We start from the raw sequence: 26,232 nt of genomic DNA on the forward strand, positions 1-26,232 counted from the left end.
TCGCGATGTGAATTGCTGTATGTAGCGTAAAACAGTTTGGTATGGTGCACACGGTCATGCGTCAGAATCAAAACTCAGTTTTTAAAGACTGCTTACTTCATTGTGTTTTAACCTCAGTTGTAAAGGATTGTTTTAAGGATCCTATGGGATGCCCCTCGCAAACCGTTTTACACGCTGCATTTGGCGACTCACCTCCGCAAGAAACATGCCTCTATGAACAGTCAAGGTGGCTCGGAGGTACATGAGGCCTCTACGACAGACGAATATAAATGACGCTGTTCTGTCTGTGTCGTCGCATCTGAGTTGGTGGGTGTGGCTTTGCGAGTTATCGTCGTATCCAATGGTCTCGGAGTTGGTGGGCATGGCTCCTCCCTGCGTGCCCCATAGGTGTCTTACTTGTCGGCGGCTTGGCGAATCCACGCCCCTTCTGGCGTGCTTTCCATGGGTGTCTTGCCTTAGTGAATTATATATATATGTTACTGGAGGCCACTGCAAAAACATTTTTTCTGCTCTAGAACGCTAGTAAATCACCAGTAAAACAAACAAGTTTAAACAGAAATAAACTTGATTTTCCTATAGATGGAGATTTGAATAACCCAACTAACAGGCAAATGCTGTCCAATCAATGCTTAAATATTCTCACAGATGGTCCCATTAAAAGTACAACAGGAAATCCCTGGGCAGTACTGGAGCCTGATAACATGACTTAGTGAATTAATATAAAGGCATGCGAAGAAGCAGAAATACAAGTAACTCCACCAGGAGAAAGCGAGACCAGATTAAAATTCCCAAAACTTGCTGCTTAAATTAAAAATGCTTAACAATCAAAGGGAAGAAAAAAAAAACAACTTGGTATAATAAAACTCTTTTTATAGTTTGTTACATTACTCACATAAAGTGAACTGATGACACAGATGACATGAACTTAAAAATAGAAAGACTTATTTAACTCTGGCCCCAAAAGTAACTTTCACTGTACTTAACGTAATATGATGTTCATGCAATGACCTTATCCTTTTTTTCCATAACAGTTTAAACATCACCTTACAAAAGAGGTCCCCAACTCCAATCCTGGAGGGCAACAGTGGTCTCAGGTTTTCAATCTAACCCTTTTCTTTTTACTGCTAATTAACGTCTTTTGAAACAGTTTTCCTTGATTTTTTAAGATCTGTTCCCCTGAACTTACTTCATTTCTTTCCTTAAATGGTACCCAAACAGAACTGAAATGCGAGGTGAGTGGGCCAACAAAAGCCCAACTAAGTCAGGGCCTCAAACTCCAACTAGTTTCACTACAACCAGTTGCTTAATTAGGCCCCGATTCTTGTTGTTCAGTTCCATGGCTTGTTGCTGCTGTCATTGTGCAATAGCAGACATTTCTGAAATTGCCAATTTTCTCTTTTCTAAGAGCACTACTGTTTTGGGGACCTGAGCAGATCAACACTCCTAGGACCTTCATCTTTCTTTATTTTCAGATCTTGTACGATGGACAAAATTTGCTGGTCATGTTTTGACCTTTTTTTGTATCTCAATATTGTTTGGCTGCTAATTAAGGAAAATGAAACAATCAAGATGTCCGAGTCTTCAAGAGAAAGTCAATTTGAATTAATTCAAAAGAAGTGAATTAGCAGCAAAAACAGGTCACTAACTCTAGGATCGGAACTGGGGAACCATGGCTTACAAGAAGAAGAAAATTTCTGCCAAAAACAAAATCATCATTGCTTTCCAGGTACTCATGTTCAAAACTAAACTAAGGCAAACTTAACACCCTTTCTCTGCCAAATTCACAGACTGTTCAGCATGTTCGATAAGACGTGCTTCTTTGCTGAATGGTATTGTTGTCTTGGTTTAAGTGAAGGCCCATCGTCTTTATCCTAGAACAGGGGTGGCGAACTCCAGGCCTCGAGAGTCGCTGTGGCAGCAGGTTTTCATTCTTACCATCTTCTTAATTAGTGACCAGTTTTTGCTGCTGATTACTTCTTTTAATTAACTTGACTCAGGGCCCCATAGTTGTTCCTTTTTCTGTAATTAGACGCCAAACAATAATGAGACACAAAACAAGCCACCACATGACCAGCTCCCATTGTGCCCATTACACAATATCTGAAATTAAAGAGAGGTGATGGTCTTGGCAAGGTTGATCTCTCAGGTCACCAAAACATTTTGACGGTGCTCTTAGAAAGAACAGAAAAACTACAGTTTTCGAAATGTGTGCTGTGGCAGAATGAGAGCAGCAACAAGCCATGGAATTAAATAAAGGGTTTAATTAACAGCAAGAACTGGCTTCTCATTAAGAAAGTGATTGGAGTGAAATTGGTTGAAGTTTGAAGCCCCAGTTTAGCTGGTCATCTGTTAGCTCGTTTCGAACCTCATTTCTGTAATGAAGAAAGGAATCAATTCAGAGGGCTGAACTCTTCTAACAGGGCTATTAAAGTGATGGGGGAAAAGTTAATTAGCAGTGAGAACTGGTCACCGATTAGGAAAAGGGTTAAAATTAAAACCTGTAGCCACTGTGGTCTGGAATTCACCACCCCTGTCCTAGAACATTAAGAAATTCCTGCCAAAATTATGAAACCCTCCAGACCATCCATACTTTTAGACAATGATAGGAAGGCACCGCTTTATTGCTTACCTAAAGAAGGTGGGTAGGATTTATCTTTGAAACTAACTCAATATACGATAAATGCAGTGACAAAAACAGTAATAAGTCATATTGAGCATTACTTTCATGTCAAAAATAACTAATATGCATTTAAAACAAAGTATAAGAATGGCAATATAAAATATGAAGTATAACATGGGTAACTGTTTTTTTATGTGCAAGTACACTAATTTTGAATGGCGATTTTACAAATGACATCCATGACCCAACTTTATTATTCCCTGTCTGAATCAACCGAAGCCGGAGGCTAACCACGCAGACGAATTCGCACCGTATCACGGCAAACAATAAAACGAACAGTAATTTTACGACTCCACTAAGTCAAAGTTAAGTAGCGCAAGAAACTACAGCAAAATACTTAACTGAAGACGCGTTGTTAATTTAAACAATAATGTACGAGACGCATGCATAACAATATTTAACTGACTAAGCCCGTCTCTTTAATTATGTAGTACTGATCTATAAACGAGATATTTCGGCAATGCTTAACATGAGATCATTTGCACTACAGTACTTACCAGATTTCCAAACTTTAAATCAAAGAAGCAGACTAAGTCATTTTGATAAAAGAAAAGTCCTCATGACATTTAAAAAGGCTATTTCGAAGCCATTACTTGCTTGTGGTTTTAAGCAATATTTACAAGAAAACAAATAGTGTTGTCGAAAAATTATCATGATTTCAACGATATTTTAAAGCCGACCACAAAATACTCAATGGGCAGGTATATCCGGCACCATCGAATGAAGAACAGAAGTTTGCCTTAAGAGCTAACAGTGCGCAGCTTCGGAAGTTTTCCAGCGACACCTATCGACGGGAGGCCGCAGGCAGCTTGGTTAAAGCATAAAGTTTAAAGTTGTCATTTTCATCTGCATTTTTCAGCGCCCTGTCCACACATGTACACATCAGGATAGAAGTCAAACTTTCTTTGAGCAACAATTTACATATTTCGTTATCCAGCACCGAATATTCATATCGCCAGTAGTAAAGAGAGGGACAGGGAGGAAGAATAAAAGTACATCACGCAGAGTGAACGAATCACATTGTGTTAAGCTGTAAGACAGAAATTCCCTCTACAAGTGGACTATGGTGCGTTTGTTATAGTATTTCCAAAGACTTGTATTATTTAATAATTCATTTCAGTATGAAGGTTCTAAAATGCACAAAAGAGTTACGTGCGTGTTGCTGATTTACTTTGACGGTGTTATTTCTTCCTTTCTTTGCTACACCTTAAATGTGTTCTTGCGCATTTGACTACATGTCTACAGTAATGCAGAGCTGTGCGCTTCATTCATTCATTCTTTTTATTATTTTAATCAATGCACAACACTAGCAATCTATTAATGAATCCTTATCTTATGCAATACTATTAACATTGCACAGTTACAAGGTGCTTTACAGGGCTATCAAGATTACAACACTGTATTAGTACACGATTTTATCTGTCTCTCTGTATATGCACACCCTGTATATGGTGCCTTGCAAAATGATTTAGCCTCCAAAACTTTTTTTTTTTTTTGACACGGGGATTTGAAATTAGACACTTTAGTGACGGAGCGAGAACTTTGAACGAGGGTGGGGTCAAGTTCGTTAGTTGCCCCCCACACAGTGCCAGTTCAAAACACAGACAGGTTCCAAGGGTTTCTCTCCCTGCGTCTGGGTGGGTTTCCTCCCACAGTCTAAAGATATGCAGGTTAGGTTAATTAGCAATCCTAAATTGTCCTTGGGGTATGTGTGTGTGTGCCTTGCGATGGGCTGGCGCCCAGCCCATCCTGCCTAGCGTCCTGTGGTGGCTGGGATTGGCACCGGCAGACCTCCTTGATCCTGTGTTAGGATATAGCGGGTTGGAGAATGACTGACTGACTTCAGGAAGTTGCATGTTTCAAAGTATTTTAGTTTTATTCAATTGTTAAGAATCAAACTCAACTAAAGGTAGCATTTCTTTATCTGCGCAAAAATATCATATCTGTGGTTTTTAACCAGGCATTACAGATTACAGTTTTTTACGTGTGTTTTTACATTTTTGTTATGTAAACCATTTCTAAAATTATTTTTCAATTTATTAACAACAGTGTAGTTGGATTTGCAATAAAAATTCGAAAGCCTGCAATTTCATTACTTTTAATTCACAAAAATACACAATTTAGAAATTAAATTTATGTGTGGGAGAGACAGGGGGATTTCCCCCATTGTAACAACAAATTGGGCTATTTGATTAAGGACTTTAGGAGGATTTTAGCACAGGTTTCAGAACATATGATCGCTGTAGACAACCCGATTCATGTGTGCACATAATTTATTCATTTTCAGATTCTGCTTAAAACAATAATAAAAGATTCAAACATTATGTCGTCACATGAATTAGTCAATATGAAAATAATTCTGAATTAAACCACTTTTTAAAATAGGTTTGTAAGGAAATCAGCAGATTTTCTTAATTTGTTAGTGTTCTGCTAGGTAGTCTACTATACATTAAAGATTTAATTTTTCAAAGCACAAATAACTGAATATGCAGAGAACCCTTCTCAGAATGAAATCAAGCGATGGCTCTGTGATGAACCCCACAACCCAGTTAAGAACCATATAGTGCCATTAAAGAACCATTTTTTAAGAGTGCAGGCCGGATCCTTAGTTGAGTCCAGTGGAGCTGGGATAGGCACCGACTACCAGTATCCTTGAACAGGATATGCAAGGAAGGTTGGATGGACAACTGTAGTCGTTTTCATAACAACTCAAAAGTAAATGCAAAACTTCCATTCTTTTATCTTGGCTGTGTATGGCACTGCATTAAAAAGGGAATAATCACTTCACTCACTCTGTACACTTAACTGACAGTTGATTTGTTTCAACATTAGGTTCTCAAGGCACACTTGAATCGTGTGTTTTTATTTCTAATTCTGAAATGGTGTAAATGTGGCAATGATGAAACCTTGTGTTGACTTGAAACCATGCAGGATTTCTTTAAGTAACAGACACATGCAATCCTGTGCTGAAATTCAAGCCTTGGAAGTGCTTCTTAAGGTGTAACTGCAGTGGGTTCTTTCTGTTTTTCTTTCCAGTGGGCTTCCATGCACTTCAATAACCCGATTATTCACAGAAACCTAATGTCTAAAATACAGTGTAAACCCTTATTCCGACTAGAGAAATCAAGTTATTGGCCTCTGAGAAACCCAATTATGTTGTCATGTGGCCACTGTTAAGGATTTTGTAGCCTGTGCATGTCCGTTGCACTCTAAACACATGTTTGCGTGTCACGCACTTTCAGCAGCCACAGGGTATAAGGCAAGAAGCACATGCACCGGGTCCTTTGCAGGGCTTAATCACACAGGCAAGCAGAAAAGAGTATGCAGTGTGCAATCTGGTAACAGAAACCTATAAAGAAAGCGTGAATTTGACTAAACATATTTATAAAACTCAATAATGTTATCACACGTGTCATGCTTATTTTCAGATTCATGGTTGCCCATGATGACGTTTAACCCTTTTATTGCACAGTTTAATGACATTGGAGTGTTTTGACAAAGGAGAACTCCAGATGTTTACTTGAGCATGTACTCTTGGATTTTAAGACACCCAGTTTCTGCCTTACTTGAGCGATTATGTGTGTACATGTAAATGAGCCTTAATCTTGTATGTTCCCTCACATATTGCCTACTAATTTTTTATGTACTAAAGGTTATTTGAACAAGCCTTTATATTAGGATGTACCAGAAGATTATATAAATAGATGTTATTGTTTAAAGTATTTTTGCCAACATTACAATGAACCGGAGTGTATCCTTTTTTAGACAAGTCTCAATTAAGCTGTGCCAGGTTAGTTACTGAGCAGTGGTGGAGAACAATTGTCTCACAATAGAGGTTTGATGGGATGAAGGTCAGGGCTCTGAGTGGGGCACTCAAGAACATCCATGTTTGCATTTTATGCCACTCTGGCAGTGTTCTTTGGACTTTTTCCTCAGTTTACACTTCCTGGCAGAGCGGTACAAGTATTCCTGTATTGTGCAGCATTTATATTCCAGTCCGTCCTGACTGTCCTGATTGCCAGTCTCTATTACTGAGAAGCATCACCACAATGTTTTAATGCCAACACCACATTTCTCAGTGGGGATAGTGTTAACCGGCTGAAGTGAGGTGTTAGATGCCTCATGTGCTGCTTTGTGTTCACGGCAAAAGGTTTCTTTTTTTTTTTTTTTACCGTGTCCTGTTTGGCTGTGAAGCAATCAGAATTGATGTCTGAATGCTGGCGACTAGCCTTACAGTTTTTCTCTCAGGTGGAGCGTTACAGCTTCTGCTGACGTCACGCCTGATACCAAAACTTTATTAAAAAATATTTTTAGATGTTTTTAAGATTCGAACCGGACACGGAGACAAAAGTTAAAGAAAAAGAAGAGAGAGAAGGAAGAGATGGAGGTAAAGGGGGAGGGGGGGTTTCGTATAGAATAAACAATAAATGAACCAGAATCCGCTTCTAGACCTGCAGAAAGCGGGGAAACAAAAACCACAAGACAAAAACATTGCTGCATCAGCTACATGAAGATATATAAAAGTAAAATGTTTGCTGACAATCATACAGTAATTATTACTGAGGCATTTAAGGCCACCACAACCTTAGATCATGTGCTGAAGATGTCCAAGTCATACTTATGAAATCACCATGTGAGCACCTGTGTGTGTACGCACGCTTGTATGTGTAAGGTTTCTCTATAGGAGCATCCAATAGTGAGTGTGAAGGGCCACAGACCTGGCCCAAAACGTCGGAAGATGGAGGGAGTTCCAAGCCCAGAGATCCAGAGGTCACCCCAGAGCGCGGAGACCCCAGGAGGCTGTCACCAGAGAAGCCCCAACCCCCACCCGAGAGGCGCAGAGGATCACCCCGGGGTCACAACCAGCAGCCGGCAGAGTCCCGGGAGATATCAACGGCAAGCCCTCAGGCCCGCCCGCAGCCGCTCTCCCGAGTCGGCCGGGCCCGAACCCAGCAGCCCGGGACCCGAGGGCGACCCACCCCGCCGATGATCCAACAGAGCCCAGGGAACCAGATCCCACCAGGCAGCCACCGGGAGCGACCAGACAGATGCTTAAGGCAGGGGGAGGGTAGGCAAAGATGTTGTAGTATTGCCAGATGTCCCAGGAGAGGGGAGGAGTCCAAAACCCCACCTGACATATACAGTCACACACAAACACAATCATACACTCCCTCCCTCATGCTCTCACATACACATACAACCCAAGACTTACAAGGATGTACGCCAGACACCCATTCACACTCCCCACACACCTACCTAACTCTGGTCCCGTGCTGCCGTACCTGAGGTACAGCCATTCCTGGACGTCAGAGTTAGCCCCGTTCCGCAGGGGTAATAGTGAGCAGGCACCCCCATCCAACGTAGAGCAAAGCAACCCACCACTCCAGACCACAGGCAGACGGCCAGCTCCCATTCCTAGCCTCCAGCCCCGGGCAGCTAACTGAGAACAGAAGTGTGATAAGACCTCTAGTCTCCCTCCGCCTGCTCTAATGTAGTGTTGGTGTGTGCTGATAAGGTGCATTTTGTGGTTGGGGGGGCGCAGGCAGTGCCGGCACCATGTGGCCTACACCAGCTGATGCCAACACACAGCCCCACCTCCCCCCCAAAACTCTCCGTGACTAGGTGCAGTTTAAAATTGGAAGTGGACACCGGCACTCGGAGTGAGGCTGAAATTTCCCCCCACCGGATGCCTTTGAATTTGCCCACTCCCAAGGCCCTAAGTGTTCATTTGTGTGGAATGTTTTTTGTGGAAGTGTTTAATGTGCAAATAAAATTGGGGTGTAGGCTGCCACAGGACTGCGGAAACGGGATCCATACCCGCACCCCCTGACTTACCCACACCCCAAGGCCCTATGTGCATGTTTGTGTGATGATGTGAAGGAGCAAAAGGTTTCACTTTAGTCATCATTAGACCACCATGTTTTCTGCTGCAACTTTGAAGTATCTTTTAAATGACATTTTTCAAATTCTATAAAGGCAAAGGCATCTTTTTTTTTTTTATCCAGGGCTGCTTTGTGGTGCTGAGGTGTCACTCATTGCATGGCTGCATTCAGTTCCGAATCTGGGATCCTGAGTTGATTTGTCATGTGGTGGGTGCAGCAATGTGCTGTATCAGCATGTGCCACTTGTCTATTAAGATACTTTTCATGAAATGCCTTACAGATTGTTGAGTCATGAACTTCCTCTCCAGTTGCAGTCACTGGCTTCAGCAGTTCAATGAGAGTAACAATTAGCATCACTGTACCCTCTGATGACAGGTGCCTTTTTTATTCAGTGCATATGTTTAAAGGGCTGGCCTGAGCTAGGTATGATGGACTGCACTGAGGTATGTTCAGTGCCTTTGATACCATTCTGTACCCTTCCCCAGGTCTCTGCTTCCTTATAATTATACATTTAACCTGTTTTGAATTCTCTTTTGTCTTCATTTTGGTTTGCTCTGAAGAAAATCTCTACCATAATGTTGGACCTTGGCAAGAGATGGGCTGTTTATCTTCATAAATGTATTGCAGACAGGTGATCCACTGATCCAGATGGAGATAATAATAATAATAATAATTAATTACATTTATATAGCGCTTTTCTCAGTACTAATCAACAGCTGGCCTAGCTGGTAAGATAATAGATGTCACTTGAGCCAAGTTAGCCTTACATTTACAAAGGGAATGCATGCTTTTTAAATCTCACAATGTTGATTTTTTTTCCTTTTTACCAAACTATTTAAGGATTGTCAGTTTGTTTCTTTGGATTTGGAATATTGTACAGTATTTCATAGATGAGCTGGAGAACTTTTTACTTTAAGAAATTTAGAATTTAATACCGTAAAATATCTTGATCCACTGCCTAAACAGATTTCTTCATGTACAGGATCATGTGCAACCTGAGTCTATTCCAGCAATGTCAGGAGCAACACAGGAACCATCCCAGTTTAGGAGACATGTTCACACCCACCCTGAAAACTCATCCCAAGACAGATTGGAGTACTCAGTTAACCAAAATGACATGTGTTTTAATGCATACTCTTTATTTGGAGTGACTTCACCAAAAATTGAATCCAATTCTCAGCAGCACCAACAACTTGCTGTTACTTCACTATTGGCACGTAGATTTATCCTGCTCAAGTGGAAGAATCCTAATTCCCCTCTTTTAAATCACTGTATAACTGATCTTCTTAAATAATACGCTACCGTGGCTGTGTTATGGTGTATAAAATCTGTACATTTTGGTTTCCATTATATTTTGTTCGAGACAAGACAACAGATGAACTAAGACAAATTAAAGCAGGTTTTCTTCCCTTACACCTTACCTTTATAACACTTGTTCATAGCTTAATGCTAATTTGGTTTACAGCCTGGGAAAGGATGCTGAGCTGATACCTCAGGCTATTGATTACTTTATGGATGGACATCTGGGACGACAATTGGGTTTACGGCCTGGGAAAGGAAAGCTGAGGCAATATCAAAGAACTTTATTACCTGGGGAATTCATCAACCATTTTGACAGCCAGCCAATCAGGTGCATGTGTTGTGAAACCAAGGCATGGCATTTCATAATAAATATGCCTTGGTTTGAGACAGAAAGAGAAAGAAACAAAGAAGAAGGTGAAGAAGAAGAAGAACGGACGAAGACGGCACTGGTCATCAGAAAGGCATCATGAACATTGATTGCTAAATCAAATGCCTCCCGGGGACATTCATCCTTGTCATCTCTACCTTTTTTTGTAAGCTTTCCCCAAAGACTATATATATATTCAGACTTTCATATCAGTACCTATTTTTCTATAATTCTTTGTTCCAATGGTATTATTATTATTATTGTAATAAATACCATGCTGCTTTTAACTTTCTATGCTTTGTCTTAATGTCTAGAGTGATTGAAGTAATAAGTTAGATTTCTTTGAGCACCTGGTGACAGCCGGATGTTTGCCATTATTTCTGTGCTGTGGGGTTTATAAGGCTGGGAGTGAGGGAGCCACTCAAAAGTTAGGGACAATACGATGAAGAAGGTTTTCTTGGCTGATAAATGGCCTATAGTCAAGAGTGCTGAGTCTTTGTATGTTTAAATGTATTCTTGTAGACCAAAAGTAATATTTAGGTCTGAGATATCACTAAAACATCGTATGTTGTTTGTGCCGAAAATAAGTAAGTCTCTTGAAGTGCTGAATGACAGGCTGTTATTCCTATAGCACTTGTGTGGTTTAAAGTGCTAAGGGTTAATCAGCGTGTGTGTGTCATTCATAGGGTACAGTTGTGGTTAGGGTCTGTGTGTGTGTATTTATCTATGTGTGTGTGTGTTCATCTTAAAGTGCACCAGTAGACCAACCCAATAACGAACTTGACGAGAACATTTACCCTTGAGAAAACAGGTAAAGGGTAAATAGAGGGAAATACTACGATATTACAGGCTGTTTGTTTGTCTGTCCAGGATTTTAGATCACCTGTAGCTCGCAAATCGTTTGACCTATTGACCTAAAATTTGGTACACATATACTATGTGATGTTTACTGTCTGCTTTCTGGGCGATGATTTTTACTCCTCTTTTTATTTTTATTTTATTGTAGAATCAACTCTTGGCAGTGGGCAGGAGGGCAGCTATGCAGCGCATGCGTACGGGTGCCATTCTCATCCCTATAATCTTCACCATCACTTCCTGTACCTCTTTGTATCTTAAATCATTCTTGATGCAGATTGAACACTTAAGTGCCAGCTTATGTGAAAAATGAAAGAAAACGTACTACTGTAAGTAATTGCAACACAAACACTGACTTAATCAGTTTTAATGCAAAAAGATGCTGATGGAAGATATATTGGATAATGGATGGATGGATGGATGGATGGATGGAAGAATAGAAGAAGCAGGCCGCTAGGGTGGAGAAAAGAAGAGCTGCTTAGGAAGCAACAAGCACATCAACCTCTGAGCAAACGAATGCTAAACGTACAGAGAGAGAGTATGAAAACTAGGAAGCCGTTACTGGTGTTTTATATTATCTGAAATTGGAAAAAATGAAATTCTCATTTGGAGGATCTGTGCAAAACTCCTTCAAAACCTGTCTGGATCTAATTAACAACATTTTAGAATAAGCATTTAAATTGAGGAAGTGGATTCTCTTCCTTTTTTTTATTCTATTTTTATTTATGTACTAGAGTGTTCCCCTATGCTCGCTTTGCTTGCCAAACCCAGCCTGCAATATTCGCCAGCCACTTCGCATCTCTGCTGCTTACGTTGTGAATAGGGGGGCTGAACGCACCCCAAGGAGACTCGGTCGCTCCTCCGAAACCCCCTCTTAAACAGTAATACAATGGGAAACAAATACAGTTTTTTTTTTTTACCTCCTCTTTGCTCGATCAGCTGCTGGCTTGCTGCTTCTGCTGTACCACGTGATCTGCAACTCGCACAGCACTTCAAACATTTAAAAGCCTGTACAGCAGCTGTCCTACTCTTTGTCTTTTATTTCTGGCCCCGGATGTGGTTAAATCTTTTGGCACAAAGTCACGTCTCACGGGACATGAGTTCTTGATATTTATTAGTTTTTAATTGAAAAATGGAATAAGAGATTCTGAAAATCTAACAACATCACATTAAAGTTCAATAAATTCTGAAAATAATGATACCAAACATATATATGTAGGTTTTAAAATAAGTCCGATTTAAAGTGTTACAAAAAAAGTGACATAAAAACATCACATAAAATCGTTGCACTTTTAGACTTAGGATTTTATATATACAGAGTAGATTTATTTATGTATTTACAGTATTTTTCCTACTATTAAAGTTTTATTCTGTTGGCCTAGCTCTCTTTCTCAGGGGTGGAGGTTGATTAGTTTCGAACCTAGTCTAGTAAAACTTGACTTGCTTATATGGAATGTTATTTGATTTTAATAAATTCAATAAAATTAAAATAAAAAGGAATTCTTCATGCCCTCATTCTTTCATTTTATAGAGAGGCTTTTCTAAATTCAGGGCTGATATTCCACCAGGTCCCAGAGCAAAGCCGGATGTGATCTTATACAAGATGCCAGTCCATCATAAGCCACACTCACACACATTCCCACACTCACTCATACAAGACCAGTTTATAGTCTACTATTAATCCAACATGCATTTCTTTAGGAAGAGAAAATAAAGAGAAGGGCTGCAGGAAGGACAACTAATCTAAATACAAGGGGAATGTGATAAACCCCAAATAGAAAGTCACCAGATCAAACACAAGCCTGTAATGCTGAGATATATAATGAAGAATAATGTAATAATGTAATGGTATTTTTCCTCATAAAGTAATAAAGGAATATGTGACATAACATCACAAAGCAAAGGCGGCATAACATTCTGAAACAGGACCCATGTGCAAATAACACCTACACTCACACCCGAGCAGTTTAGAAAGGCCAGCCTGCCTAACACATACAATATCTCTGTGGGGATGTGGGAGATAATGTCGAGGTAACCAGAAGAACACCCATTCCATCGTGGTGAAAATGTGCATACTGCACACAGAAGCAAATAAGAAATATAAACTAATTAAAAGGGAAGGCTTAGTTATGGATCTACTCTGGATCTCTGGAGGTAGTAGCAAAGGAGAGAGTTAAAACAAAACTGAGTACCATTAGGAAGAAAGCTGTACATCCTCTCCCTGACACACTAACACTGAGAACTTTCAGCCAACAAGTTATTCAGCAGAATTGTGTCTAGATTCTACTGGGGCTCCTAAATACCAGCAGAAATATGTCCGCATAATGCCCCACTGTGAGTGTAACTGCCAAGTCAGATTTTTTCTTTCTTTTGAATTTTTCTTGTTTTATAGTAATTTCAGTGTGTGTTCAGGCAATAGTGTGTGTGTGTATATATATTTATTAATTTATTTAAAGACCTTCTGTAAAAAGCCACATTTCCCAGTAGACAAATAAAATTGTGTCTAAGAAAAACCTGGTGGTTGGTGGCAGAACTGGCACTCCAGCCACCGTAGGACACCGCACACTGTTCCATTCCATCTGAACTAGTATGGTGTTGAGGTGTCACCCATTGCATGGCTGCACTTGGGTCCTAATATGGGATCCTGAGCTGGTTGTCATGTGGTGGGTGCAGTAATGTGCTCTATCAGCACGTGCTCCTAAACCAAATGGTGGCAGGTTTTCAGCATAAAGCACTGGACTGGGGATTGTGGGGGTGCTAATTAATGTGCCTTCATGTCCCTGTAAAGCAATTCAATATATGATAAAAGCAAATTAAAAAAAAAAAAAAACATAAACCAGGCAATTTTTTGTTATATATTTGAGCATTCCTACAAAATAATAAATAATAATATAATATAAAATAATAATGCATGCAATTCTGGGTTTAAGGAAATCCTAACACATTCTCTGATCCTTTTTCAATGTTTTAAATTTTTAACTTTTTCAGATGTTGAGTTTATTATATATCTTTTGTTTTACGGTTTGGCGTACAGTAAATGTCTTTAGTTAGTATTATTTTAAGGTCATCGTGTTCACTATGGCTCAATAATAGCCAGTGCTTTAAGTATATGCAGGAAATGTATTTTTGGTAGAGGGGTTGAAAAAGTAAAACTATCTGAAGTTTTCGCAAATAAAATTAATAGAAAGGTTTTAAATTGCTAGGACTGAAGTAGCAGATCCATTTGTGGCCATGGAAACGAATACAAAGATGTTATTTCAAGTAATGACATGAATAAACAGAGTCTGCTGAGTAGGCACAGGAAGGCCTCGTCATAATATTGCTGAGCTGTAGCTCTTTGTTTGTTTTACTGAGCCACTTTTCTCTTATCAACACAGAGTATCTGAATCCATGAAATGTACATATTTACGAGCAGCAGCAATGCTGTGCCCATGTTATTTCATAGACCCTGATTCTGAGTTTCAGTTCAGTGTTTTATTTCATCACTTGTACATTCTAACATCACCAATGGTCAATGACTTTGCACTCTGGTATCTAACCTGCCTTTAATGTTCAATAACCTTTTCATTTCAGCAGTTTTCTTTAATCAGTTGATTATAAGACTTATAATTATTTCTTAGCATAATCATTAGAATAAATGCTAAAAGTCATGGCAGTAGTTCATTAATGCCCAGTAGTCACCCATTCACGTGATTTAAACTGGCACATGTTTCTAATAATGCTGTTAAGACTTTGAGTGCCTACAAAACCAACACAGCATGGGTCAAACGTTGTCTACACCAGTCCTTTTCTGCTTCTTACTGCACAAGAAAGAAATACATTTTCTCTTCATTTTTTTTATTACTACTTAAATGCAAGAAAAACATTTCTTCTCACTTGGGCTTTCAGCAGTTACTGTTTAAGCGTCCAACAGAGGCAGCTCAGGAGAATAAAATATAACAATACTCCACTCCGTTTGTCCTTTCTCCACTGTTTTCCTTCTGAAAAGCATCCAAGTGTAGAAGTACAGCTCTTCTAGAATGGTGCAGGTGTATTAACCTCTAGATTATTTACCACAATAGATGGGTGTCTTAAATGTTCTTTTAATCCTTGAAAGAAATTTTCTCAGAAAAATAAATAAAAAACTTAAGACTGCAGAAGATGAAGCCAAAATTGCTAATTGTTTACAATTGGATGCAACACCTTAGGCTGTTTCTGGAATTCAGGTTTTTATTAAAGATAAATCTTTTATGCTTCATATGTGATCCCATGTATGTTATGTGTGTGAAAATAATTTTCTTAACTCATACTGAATTAATTCAGGATTAACAATTTTAATAAATGTTTGCTCATTATCACACTTGTCGGTTATTCATACTAGTCAGTGATTACTGTGATTTTCAGAAAAGTTGCATATCACTTGTTTTAGCTTTTATTTCTTTGCATTAAAAAAAAAAACTTTTTTTCATTCTTATCTGCTATAAAATAAAATGCTACTGTTTTAGGGTGTGTCTGGTCCCTCCAAGCAATCTGATTGGTCAGTTTCACTTTGGTTGCTCAGTCAAATTCAATTGAGACAGGAAGCACCAGGCAAGAGAGGTTGAGACACACTCAGACATCAAGTAAAGGTGTAGGAGGAATGCTGAGAGCTGCCTTTAGAGATGAGAAATATTTAGAATAATGTGAATGATGTTTTCACCGTGGCTAATGGGACACCGTCTACCATTGGTGGTAGTCAAAAAGCAGATAAGAAGCGAGCAATGAACCTTGAAATGACAGAGTCTGAGAAGTAGGCTTTATGGGAGTGCAAGCCAGAAAGGAAGAGACGTTGAGACACACAGGTATATCAAGGAACGGTGTAGGAGGAATGCTGAGAGTCACCTTCAAAGTTAGGAAGTGTTCACTAGAGTACAAATTATGTTTTCACAGCAGATAAGGGGATTCTTTTAGCATTGGTGGTAGTAAAAAGCGAATAGAAGGCAAGAAACTAATTTCAGTAATTTTCGTCCTATTCCTAATCTACCCTTCATCTCCAAAATTCTCGAAAAAATAGTAGGTATTCAACATCATTCCCATTTATCTTATAACTAGCAAAATACCCGCGCTTTGCAGCGGAGAAGTAGTGTGTTAAAGAAGCAATGAAAAAGAAAAGGAAACATTTTGAAAATAACGTAACATGATTGTCAATGTAATTGTTTTGTCACTGTTGTGAGTGATGAGTGTTGCTGTCATATATATATATATATATATATATATATATATATATATACATATACATACACACATATATACACACAAATACATATATATATATACATACATACACACACACATATATAAACATATATATACATATACATACATATCTACATATATACACACACAGCTATTTCGTATCAGTGCAATACGCTGCTTGTTAAAACGGATAACTCCGCTCTTACGTGCAAGTCTGCGTGGATATTATGAACTATCGTATTTGTTCAAGTTCTATTTAAATTTTAAATAGAAGGAATTTTTATTTAGTCGACAGAAATATCTTTGGTAGGAATGGTAAAACAGACAGGAATATTATTCCTGAATAAATCAACTCAAACCTTAAACAACTTATAATATTTTGCTCTCCATAAAAATATATCCTGTCTAAATTATACAAGTTAGAAATAAAGTAAGCGTTAAAAGAACAAACATTCAAATTTCTTTACTCTTATGTAATTTTATATAAAAAATAAACTTAGATTTTAAATATCCCAAAAGATTTTGCTCTCCATAAAAATATATCCTGTCAAAATTATACAAATTCAAATATGAACATGCTGCATAACAAAACCTGGAAATATAAATAAAATGTGTTCCTTTCAGCAATAACAAATCAAATCATTCAGTTGTCTTTGCTCATATGTCGTTTTAGAGCTGGACGCCTGGCATCTTTTTGGCAACAGGTTCGTTTCTGTTTGGTGTGAGGTTCTGTGTTGTGGAGATTCTCAGGATGGATTGCAGGTGCTCATCAGTGAGGCGACTCCTGTGTGCTGTTTTGTTAGTCTTTATCACTGAGAAGAGCTTCTCACACAGATATGTGCTACCAAACATGCACAAGGTTCGAGCCGCATGTAGACGGACTTTTTTTGTTCTTCAAAGTCACCAAAGCGCCGTGCAAACTCAGTGCGCTCAGTTTATCAGCAAAGTGCGTATTTGGGAACACCGTAGTGACGACTTGGTTTAACATTACTTGGCAACAGGGAAAGTGGGGCAAGTTGCACTGGTGCATTTGTGTCTCCCATAAAAGCAGCTTCACTTGAAATCACTTTGTGATTGTGCACGGGTTAAAACGTCCGCTGAAGTGTCAGATTCTTATTTAATTCTTCTGCTTTCTGTATCTTCTGTATTGCATTCAGGTCTTTCAGGTTATCCTGATGTTTTGTAGATTAAATTCTGTAATTACAGCCACATTAGCTCCACAAATGAGACACACGGGTTCAGTAAACATATACTCAGCCTCCCATCGGTTTTTAAAGGCTCTATTTTCAGAATCAACTTTTCTCTTCAGCATCGTGTGAGCTAGCCGCAATAACTTGCAGCATCATAAGCTAGACTTGATTAACGCGGTAAGTGTTGGCAAGGCAGCTGAAGCGCTGCATTATGGGATCTGTAGTTTATTGTGTTACCAGCGCTTCATATACCGGGCCATTAATAACAATAATACAGTATATAAAATGATCTCGGGGCGGATATAATTACGCCGGGCGGATGTGGCCCGACCCTTGAGTTTGACACATATGGACTAAATAGAACTTGAAAAGATATATTTTTCAAATGTGATCGCAATTCAGATAGAGTTGGCGCACTACAGCCTGCATGCCTCAATAAGTCATCCTCCCTCGCTCTTACTTTTTACCGTTCATCTAATGAATACACTGAGTATGGCTTTACCAAAACAATCATTGATGGCGAATAAAGTATCCATTATTCGAGTATGTAGATCGGGTATATATATACATATATATATATATACCCCAGCGTATCGCAGCGGAGAGTAGTGTGTTAAAAAGCTAGAAAAGAAAAGGGAACATTTTAAAAATAACGTAACATGACTGTCAATATACAGTATTTGTTTTGTGAGTGTTACTGAGTGTTGCTGTCATCAAGGATTTGATTATCATTATTTCTTTCAATCAGGTTCGTATTTGTAGGATGTGTTGTGTTCAAGTTACATTCCGTGTTTGTCAATCGTTGTAAAGATGACAGGTTTCATTCATCGATTCGTTTCTTACTGCATCAATAAACAGCTCGTCTTCTTCTTTATCTGAGACCTGACACACTGCATGCACGGGTTTTTTACACTGTCTTCCTTTAGCGGGACATTGACTTTTTCCACGTGTGCTTTGTTTCCACAGTAGCTGGATTTATGAATATGCTTGTATGTATCAGGCGCTTCATATTTTTGCTGCCTTTTCAATTGTGTAATTGGTTTTGTTCAGCGCTCTTTGGAACTGTTGCTTTTATCTGTGCACTGCGTCAGTTCCGTGAGCCTTCGGTGTACATGCATCGAAGTTTCCCAGCTGTGCTGGTGCCATCTCGTGCTATGTCCATGGCTGTATTTAATGTTACCATAGTCCTGGCACTTAAAACTTTCTCTGCAGTTTCGCTGAGTTTGTGCCAACCACCACCCTGACCATCTCATCTTCCTCTGCATAAGCACAGTCCTTCACCCGTGAATATTTACCCGTGGCAGTTTGCTATTGGATTTCCGCTGACGGACGCCTTATATGGGCAGGCACTAAATTACAAGCGCCAGCGTAAGCCTGTCTATGAACTTAATTTAAAGTGTAGGTTTACATCGTGCTTTGTTTCAGTAGCAGAACTCATGAATATGGTTGTATATGTCACTTCGCTCGCTTCTTATTGTTTAGCTGCCTTCTCAATTATATAATGCATGTTTTCTTCAGCGCTTTTGGGTCTTCCTGGTTTTCTATGTACTGCGTGATTACGTGGGAGGCGTGATGATGTCACACGAAACTCGCCCCACGGGTTCAAGCTCATCTCCATTACAGTAAATGGAGAAAAACAGCTTCCAGTTATGACCCTTACGCGTAGAATTTCGATATGAAACCTGCCCAACTTTTGTAAGGAAGCTGTAAGGAATGAACCTGCCAAATTTCAGCCTTCCACCCACGGGAAGTTGGAGAATTAGTGATGAGTCAGTCAGTCAGTGAGTGAGTCAGTGAGGGCTTTGCCGATTATTAGTATAGATAATCTGTACAAATAGTTCCAGTCTGGTTTTCGCCCTCTCCATAGTACAGAAATGATACTTATCAAAATTACTAACGACCTCCTTATGGCAGCTGATTCTGGTTTAATCACTGTTCTCATTCCCCTTGATCTGTGTGGAGCCTTTGACACTATTTGTCGCACCACTCTTATCAATAGATTATCTTCGATTGGCATTACCCACACTCCACTAGATTGGTTCAGATCCTATCTCTTAGGCTACACTCAGTTCGTTTAGCTTAAAACTTTATAGATTGGTTCAGATCCTATCTCTTAGGCTACACTCAGTTCATTCAGCTTTAAAACTTTCACATCCCAATCCACCGCTGTTACTTCAGGGATCTGTCCTGGGGCCCCTCCTTTTCATTATTTACCTCCTTCTCCTCGGCAATATCTTTCATAAATATAACATTCATTTTCACTGTTACGCTGATGACACCCAGTTCTACCTCACTAGCAAACCTACTTTTTCCCTCCCACTCTCTTCACTTATTGGCTGCATAGCAGAAATTAAATCCTGGTTCTCCTCAAATTTTCTTAAATTAAACAGTGACAAAACTGAGGTTCCCCTCATTGGTACAAAATCAACATTATCCATCCATCCATCCATCCATTCTCTTCCGCTTATCCGAGGTCGGGTCGGGGGCAGCAGCTTAAGCAGAGAGGCCCAGACTTCCCTCTCCCGGCCACTTCTTCCAGCTCTTCGGGAGAATCCCAAGGCGTTCCCAGGCCAGCCGGGAGACATAGTCCCTCCAGCGTGTCCTGGGTCTTCCCCGGGGCCTCCTCCCGGTTGGACGTGCCGGAACACCTCACCAGGGAGGCGTCCAGGAGGCATCCTGATCAGATGCCCGAGCCACCTCATCTGACTCCTCTCGATGCGGAGGAGCAGTGGCTCTACTCTGAGCCCCTCCCGGATGACTGAGCTTCTCACCCTATCTTTAAGGGAAAGCCCAGACACCCTGCGGAGGAAACTCATTTCAGCCGCTTGTATTCGCGATCTCGTTCTTTCGGTCACTACCCATAGCTCATGACCATAGGTGAGGGTAGGAAGGTAGATCGACTGGTAAATTGAGAGCTTTGCCTTACGGCTCAGCTCCTTTTCACCACGACAGACCGATGCAGAGCCGCATCACTGCGGATGCCGCACCGATCCGCCTGTCGATCTCACGCTCCATTCTTCCCTCACTCGTGAACAAGACCCCGAGATACTTGAACTCCTCCACTTGGGGCAGGATCTCTCCCCCAACCCTGAGAGGGCACTCCACCCTTTTCCGGCTGAGGACCATGCTCTCGGATTTGGAGGTGCTGATTCTCATCCCAGCCGCTTCACACTCAGCTGCGAACCGATCCAGAGAGCTGAAGATCACGGCCTGATGAAGCAAACAGGACAACATCATCTGCAAAAAGCAGTGGACCCAATCCTGAGTCCACCAAACCGGACCCCTTCAACACCCTGGCTGCGCCTAGAAATTCTGTCCATAAAAGTTATGAACAGAATGGTGACAAAGGGCAGCCCTGGCGAGTCCAACTCTCACTGGAAGCGGGCTCGACTTACTGCGGCAATGCGGACCAAGCTCTGACACGGTTGTACAGAGACCGAACAGCTCTTATCAGGGGTCCGGTACCCCATACTCCCGGAGCACCCCCACAGGATTCCCGAGGGACACGGTCGAATGCCTTTTCCAAGTCCACAAAACACATGTAGACCGGTCGGGCAAACTCCCATGCACCCTCAGGACTCTGCTAAGGGTGAAGAGCTGGTCCACTGTTCAGCGACCAGGGCGAAAACCACACTGTTCCTCCTGAATCCGAGGTTGACTATCCGGCGGACCCTCCTCTCCAGAACCCCGAATAGACTTTTCCAGGGAGGCTGAGGAGTGTGATTCCTCTATAGTTGGAACACACCCTCCGGTCCCCCTTTTTAAAGAGGGGACCACCACCCCGGTCTGCCAATCCAGAGGCACTGTCCCGATGTCCATGCGATGTTGCAGAGGCGTGTCAACCAAGACAGTCCTACAACATCCAGAGCCTTAAGGAACTCGGTATCTCATCCACCCGGGGCCCTGCCACCAAGGAGTTTTTGACCACCTCGGTGACTTCAGTCCCAGAGATGGGAGAGCCCACCTCAGAGTCCCCAGGCTCTGCTTCCTCGTGGAAGGCATGTTAGTGGGATTGAGGAGGTCTTGAAGTACTCCTCCCACCGACCCAACGTCGAGTGAGGTCAGCAGCGCACCATCCCCACCATATACGGTGTTGACACTGCACTGCTTCCCCTCCTGAGGCGCGGACGGTGGACCAGAATCTCCTCGAAGCCGTCCGAAAGTCGTTCTCCATGGCCTCTCAAACTCCTCCCATGCCCGAGTTTTGCCTCAGCAACAACGAAGCAGCGTTCCGCTTGGCCTGCGGTACCTATCAGCTGCCTCCAGAGACCCACAGGACAAAAAGTCCTATAGGACTCCTTCTTCAGCTTGGGCATCCCTCACGCGGTGTCCACCAGCGGGTTGGGGATTGCCGCCACGACGGGCACCGACCCCCTTGCGGCCACAGCTCCGGTCAGCCGCCTCAACAATAGAGGCACGGAACATGGCCCATTGGACTCAATGTCCCCACCTCCCTCGGGGCGTGGTTGAAGTTCTGCGGAGGTGGGAGTTGAAGCTACTTCTGACAGGGACTCTGCCAGCCGTTCCCAGCAGACCCTCACAACACGTTTGGGCCTACCAGGTCTGACCGGCATCTTCCCCCACCATCGAAGCCAACTCACCACCAGGTGGTGATCAGTTGACAGCTCCGCCCCTCTCTTCACCCGAGTGTCCAAGACATATGGCCGCAAGTCCGACGACACGACCACAAAGTCGATCATCGACCTGAGGCCTAGGGTGTCCTGGTGCCAAGTGCACATATGAACACCCTTATGCTTGAACATGGTGTTCGTTATGGACAATCCGTGGCGAGCACAGAAGTCCAATAACAAAACACCGCTCGGGTTCAGATCGGGGGGGCCATTCCTCCCAATCACGCCCTTCCAGGTCTCACTGTCATTGCCCGTGAGCATTGAAGTCTCCCAGCAAAGCGAGGGAATCCCAGAAGGTATGCTCTCTAGCAACCCCTCCAGAGACTCCAAAAAGGGTGGATACTCCAAACTGCTGTTCGGCGCATACGCACAAACAACAGTCAGGACCCTTCCCCCCCACCCGAAGGCGGAGGGAGGCCACCCTCGTCCACGGGGTAAACCCCAATGCACAGGCTCCAGTGGGGGCAATAAGTATGCCCACACCTGCTCGGCGCCTCTCACCGGGGGCAACTCCAGAGTGGTAGAGAGTCCAGCCCCTCTCAAGGAGATTGGTTCCAGAGTCCAAGCTGTGCGTCGAGGTGAGTCCGACTATATCTAGCCGGAACCTCTCGACCTCGCGCACTAGCTCAGGCTCCTTCCCCTTCAGAGAGGTGACATTCCACGTCCCAAGAGCCAGTTTCTGTAGCCGAGGATCAGACCGCCAAGGTCCCCGCCTTCGGCCACCACCCAACTCAACATTATCCAAAACCATTAATTTTTTATTTGTTATTGATAATTCCCCTGTTTCCCCTTCTTCACAGGTCAAGAGTCTGGGTGTCATCCTTGACAGTACTCTATCTTTACAGTCCCACATCAATAACATCTCTGCATCTCTGCATATTTCCACTTGCGTAACATTAATCATATTCGCCCCTCCCTCACTCCCCATACCACTGCTATCCTTGTTCATAGCCTTGTCACTTCTCACCTGGATTATTGCATTTCCCTTGTCTTGGTCTTTCTCGTAAATCCCTCTATAAGCTTCTACTGGTCCAGAATTCAGCTGCCCGCATCATTACTAGAACCCCCTCTATTCACCATATCTTGCAGAAGCTTCAATGGCTTCCGGTTAAGTTCCACATTGACTTCAAAATTGTCCTGTTAACATTCAAGGCTCTCCACAACCTTGCCCCTCCATATCTGTCTGACCTCTTCCATGTTGCCATTCCCTCCGGCACCCTTAGATCCTCTTCCTCCTTTCACCTGACTGTCCCCTTCACCTTTACATTCAGTGACTCTGCTCCCCAGTTCTGGAACTCATTAGCATCTGAGCTTAAAAATATTGATTTATTTTCACTTTCAAATCTAAACTTAAAACTCATCTGTTTAAGCCTGCTTTCTCTCTTTGATTACAGTTGTTCTGTCTGATTTTAACTTTTTTTTATATTTCTTTGTATTTTTAGTTTTTGTTTATAATGTGATTTTTATCTATTGTTCAGTGTCCTTGAATGTTTAGAAAGGCACCTATGAATAAATAAAATGTATTATTATTAAGAAACACACCTCAAAATGACAAGCTCAGTGAGAAACAGGCTTTATGGGAACATGACTGAAAGATGAAACGCCAGCCAAGACAGACTCAGAGATACAAGGATACCGAAGAAACACGTACAATGAATGCTGACAGCACATGTAAGGCAAGAGATATGTAGCTAATATTAAACAAAGTGTTCATACAATGTTCATACTGAGTGATGGTGATTTCCCCTGCATTAGTAACCAAAGATCACTTGAGCACTACAGAAGAACACTGAAATCAGCAGGATTTTCACAGTGTCAGAACATTCCTGAAGCTTCAACATTAGTCTTTGTTTGATTTTAATTTCTTTGTTTTCTTCCCTTGTTTATGTAGTTCAGTGTAATTTGTTCTTTTTGTATTTGCTGCCTTGTAATCATCCATCCATTATCCAACCCATTATATCCTAACTACAGGGTCACGGGGGTCTGCTGGAGTCAATCCCAGCCAACACAGGGTGCAAGACAGGAAACAAACCTCGGGCAGTGCGCTAGCTCACCACAGGGTGCACACACACACACCACACACTAGGGACAATTTAGAATCGCCAGTGCACCTAACCTGCATGTCTTTGGACTGTGGGAGGAAACCCACGCAGACATGGGGAGATAATACAAACTCCACGCAGGGAGGACCCGGGAAGCAAACCTGGGCCTTCTAACTATGAGGCAGCAGCGCTACCCACTGCGCCACTGTGCCACCCTGCCTTGTAATCATTTATTTGTAATTATAATTTTCTTAGTTAGAGGTCTGTTCATTTGTCTGCCTTATTTTTTTTATAATTATTCAGTTTTAGTATATAGTTATTCCCTTGTGTTTTAAATGTTGTCATGCCTGCATGTCTGACGTTCACCTTCCAGGCTTATTGGAGGTAAGTACTACCACTCCAGGGCATGAGGAGGCAATGTCGCTGATGGTATCATCTCTTCTTTCTCTCACAACCATGAGAAATTGCCCAAAGAGGGCAACTGACTCTGCCCCTTCTGTTACAGAAAGCTGAGATGCTTGTGGCATAGGTCATCTCATTTTGGAGAGAGCAGACTGCAGAACTGAACTCCCACTCAAGTATTGACCACTCTACAGAGCCTTGAACCAGCCTGATTATTTCTGTTTTACAATCCATTAAGTATTATATTCCCTTCCTAATGTTACTCTAAGGTAAAAAAATATTTTGATCATAAAGTTTACAATAGGAAATTAATTGTTATATTTCTGTCTTTATGTTGAGGGTTTTCTCCTTCTTGAATTTACCAATTTTGTACAAGTATTTTTTTTTAATTGCCAGTTTTTCATATGAGTAAGAATTTATTATCAAGAGGGTGCTCAGTTGTTGGATTTCTTTATTTACTCTGAATGCATTTAAATCAAGATGATTTTTATGCCTTTTTTTTTTTTAATTCTGAGGAATGAAGGTTCACTTTTCAAATAACTTTAGTTGTTCTTTATTTTTGCAAATTCAGTCATTTCTTCTTAGCCTCTTTACGTTGTTTATGGCTTTAACAAAGACATTTTAGTTAAACCTAAGGTGTCAAGTACCTTAATGCATTTTGCTTTCACAGTCTCTCAGATATCACAACACACTGCTTATTTGACTTCTCAAAACTAAAATGCTATGAAAAGTGCAAGAACTGTCACATCATCAGAATAATAGTCTCTTTTAGGTAGGAAAAATGCAAGTCTTCTTGCTTATGTTGAATTCCAAAGGTCCTCCAGGTGGCCCAAGCTAGCTTGCTTCTCTAAGTATCCATTAGGTGGGCTGGCTAGCAGAGATGATAACATGTAATGTCCAGACGTGGTGAAAATTTTATGAGTATACAGTATTCAGTTTGTTGTTTGAAAATGTTTCTCCAAATGAAGATGTCCAAAAAGTGTGTTTTCTTTTTTCCTCTCCCTCCACTGATTACAAACAGATGAATAGTTTTTATCTCTGTGCAGTTTGCACCTTCTGCTCCCTTTTCTGTTCATTGCTATAAACTTCCAGCAAGGACTACATTTTATAATCTGTCTTGGGCCTTATCTCTTTTCTATTCTTTTTCTCTCTTTTGTTTAAATTGTTTGTTTAAATTTCTAGCTGTTTCAAGATAAGCAATTTCATTATGTATAAGGAGTCAACACACGTTTTGATTCAAGCCTGTTAAGAGAAATATGAGTAAAGCAAAACAACTTTTATTTTTCCCCATGAACACTATTCTATTCAATTCAATTTATTTGTGTATAGCACTATTCCCTGAGTGCAGAACACTGTAAAAATTTGGCAAGTAAACACAATTGCAGACTTTAAAAATTATAAGTTATATGATGCATACACATAAAGATATACAGTAGGCTAACCTAAACACATAGTAATACAAAACAATTCTAAATGGATTTAACAATATCCTAATTAAATTAATTAATTAAATATCTTAACAATATAGGCCCATTAATATTATTGTGGTGCTATGGTTGACCTATGGAAAGTTGAAAGTGAAACATATGAAAACACAAACTCCATACACCTACATTCCTGAAGAAAATAAACTTTTGTGGGGGTCCACAGTCAGTTATATGTTATTC

The 26,232-nt window shown here is 41.1% G+C and overlaps 1 protein-coding gene across 4 annotated transcripts in view; it reads right to left on the bottom strand.

Moving 5' to 3' along the window:
- Window positions 1-26,232, bottom strand: part of det1 (DET1 partner of COP1 E3 ubiquitin ligase) — a 43,834-nt gene that overhangs the window by 12,148 nt on the left and 5,454 nt on the right. For 3 of the 4 annotated variants that reach the window (XM_039773011.1, XM_039773010.1, XM_039773013.1), the window contains exon 1: window positions 3,178-3,399. The exons of the other annotated variant lie outside the window; for it this stretch is intronic. The gene's annotated coding sequence lies outside the window, so the exon portion shown is untranslated. Of the gene's footprint in view, window positions 1-3,177; window positions 3,400-26,232 lie in introns of those variants that run through there. 4 annotated transcript variants of the gene reach the window in all.

The sequence above is a fragment of the Polypterus senegalus genome, chromosome 12, assembly GCF_016835505.1.
Source record: "Polypterus senegalus isolate Bchr_013 chromosome 12, ASM1683550v1, whole genome shotgun sequence".
NCBI classification, from domain to species: domain Eukaryota; kingdom Metazoa; phylum Chordata; class Cladistia; order Polypteriformes; family Polypteridae; genus Polypterus; species Polypterus senegalus.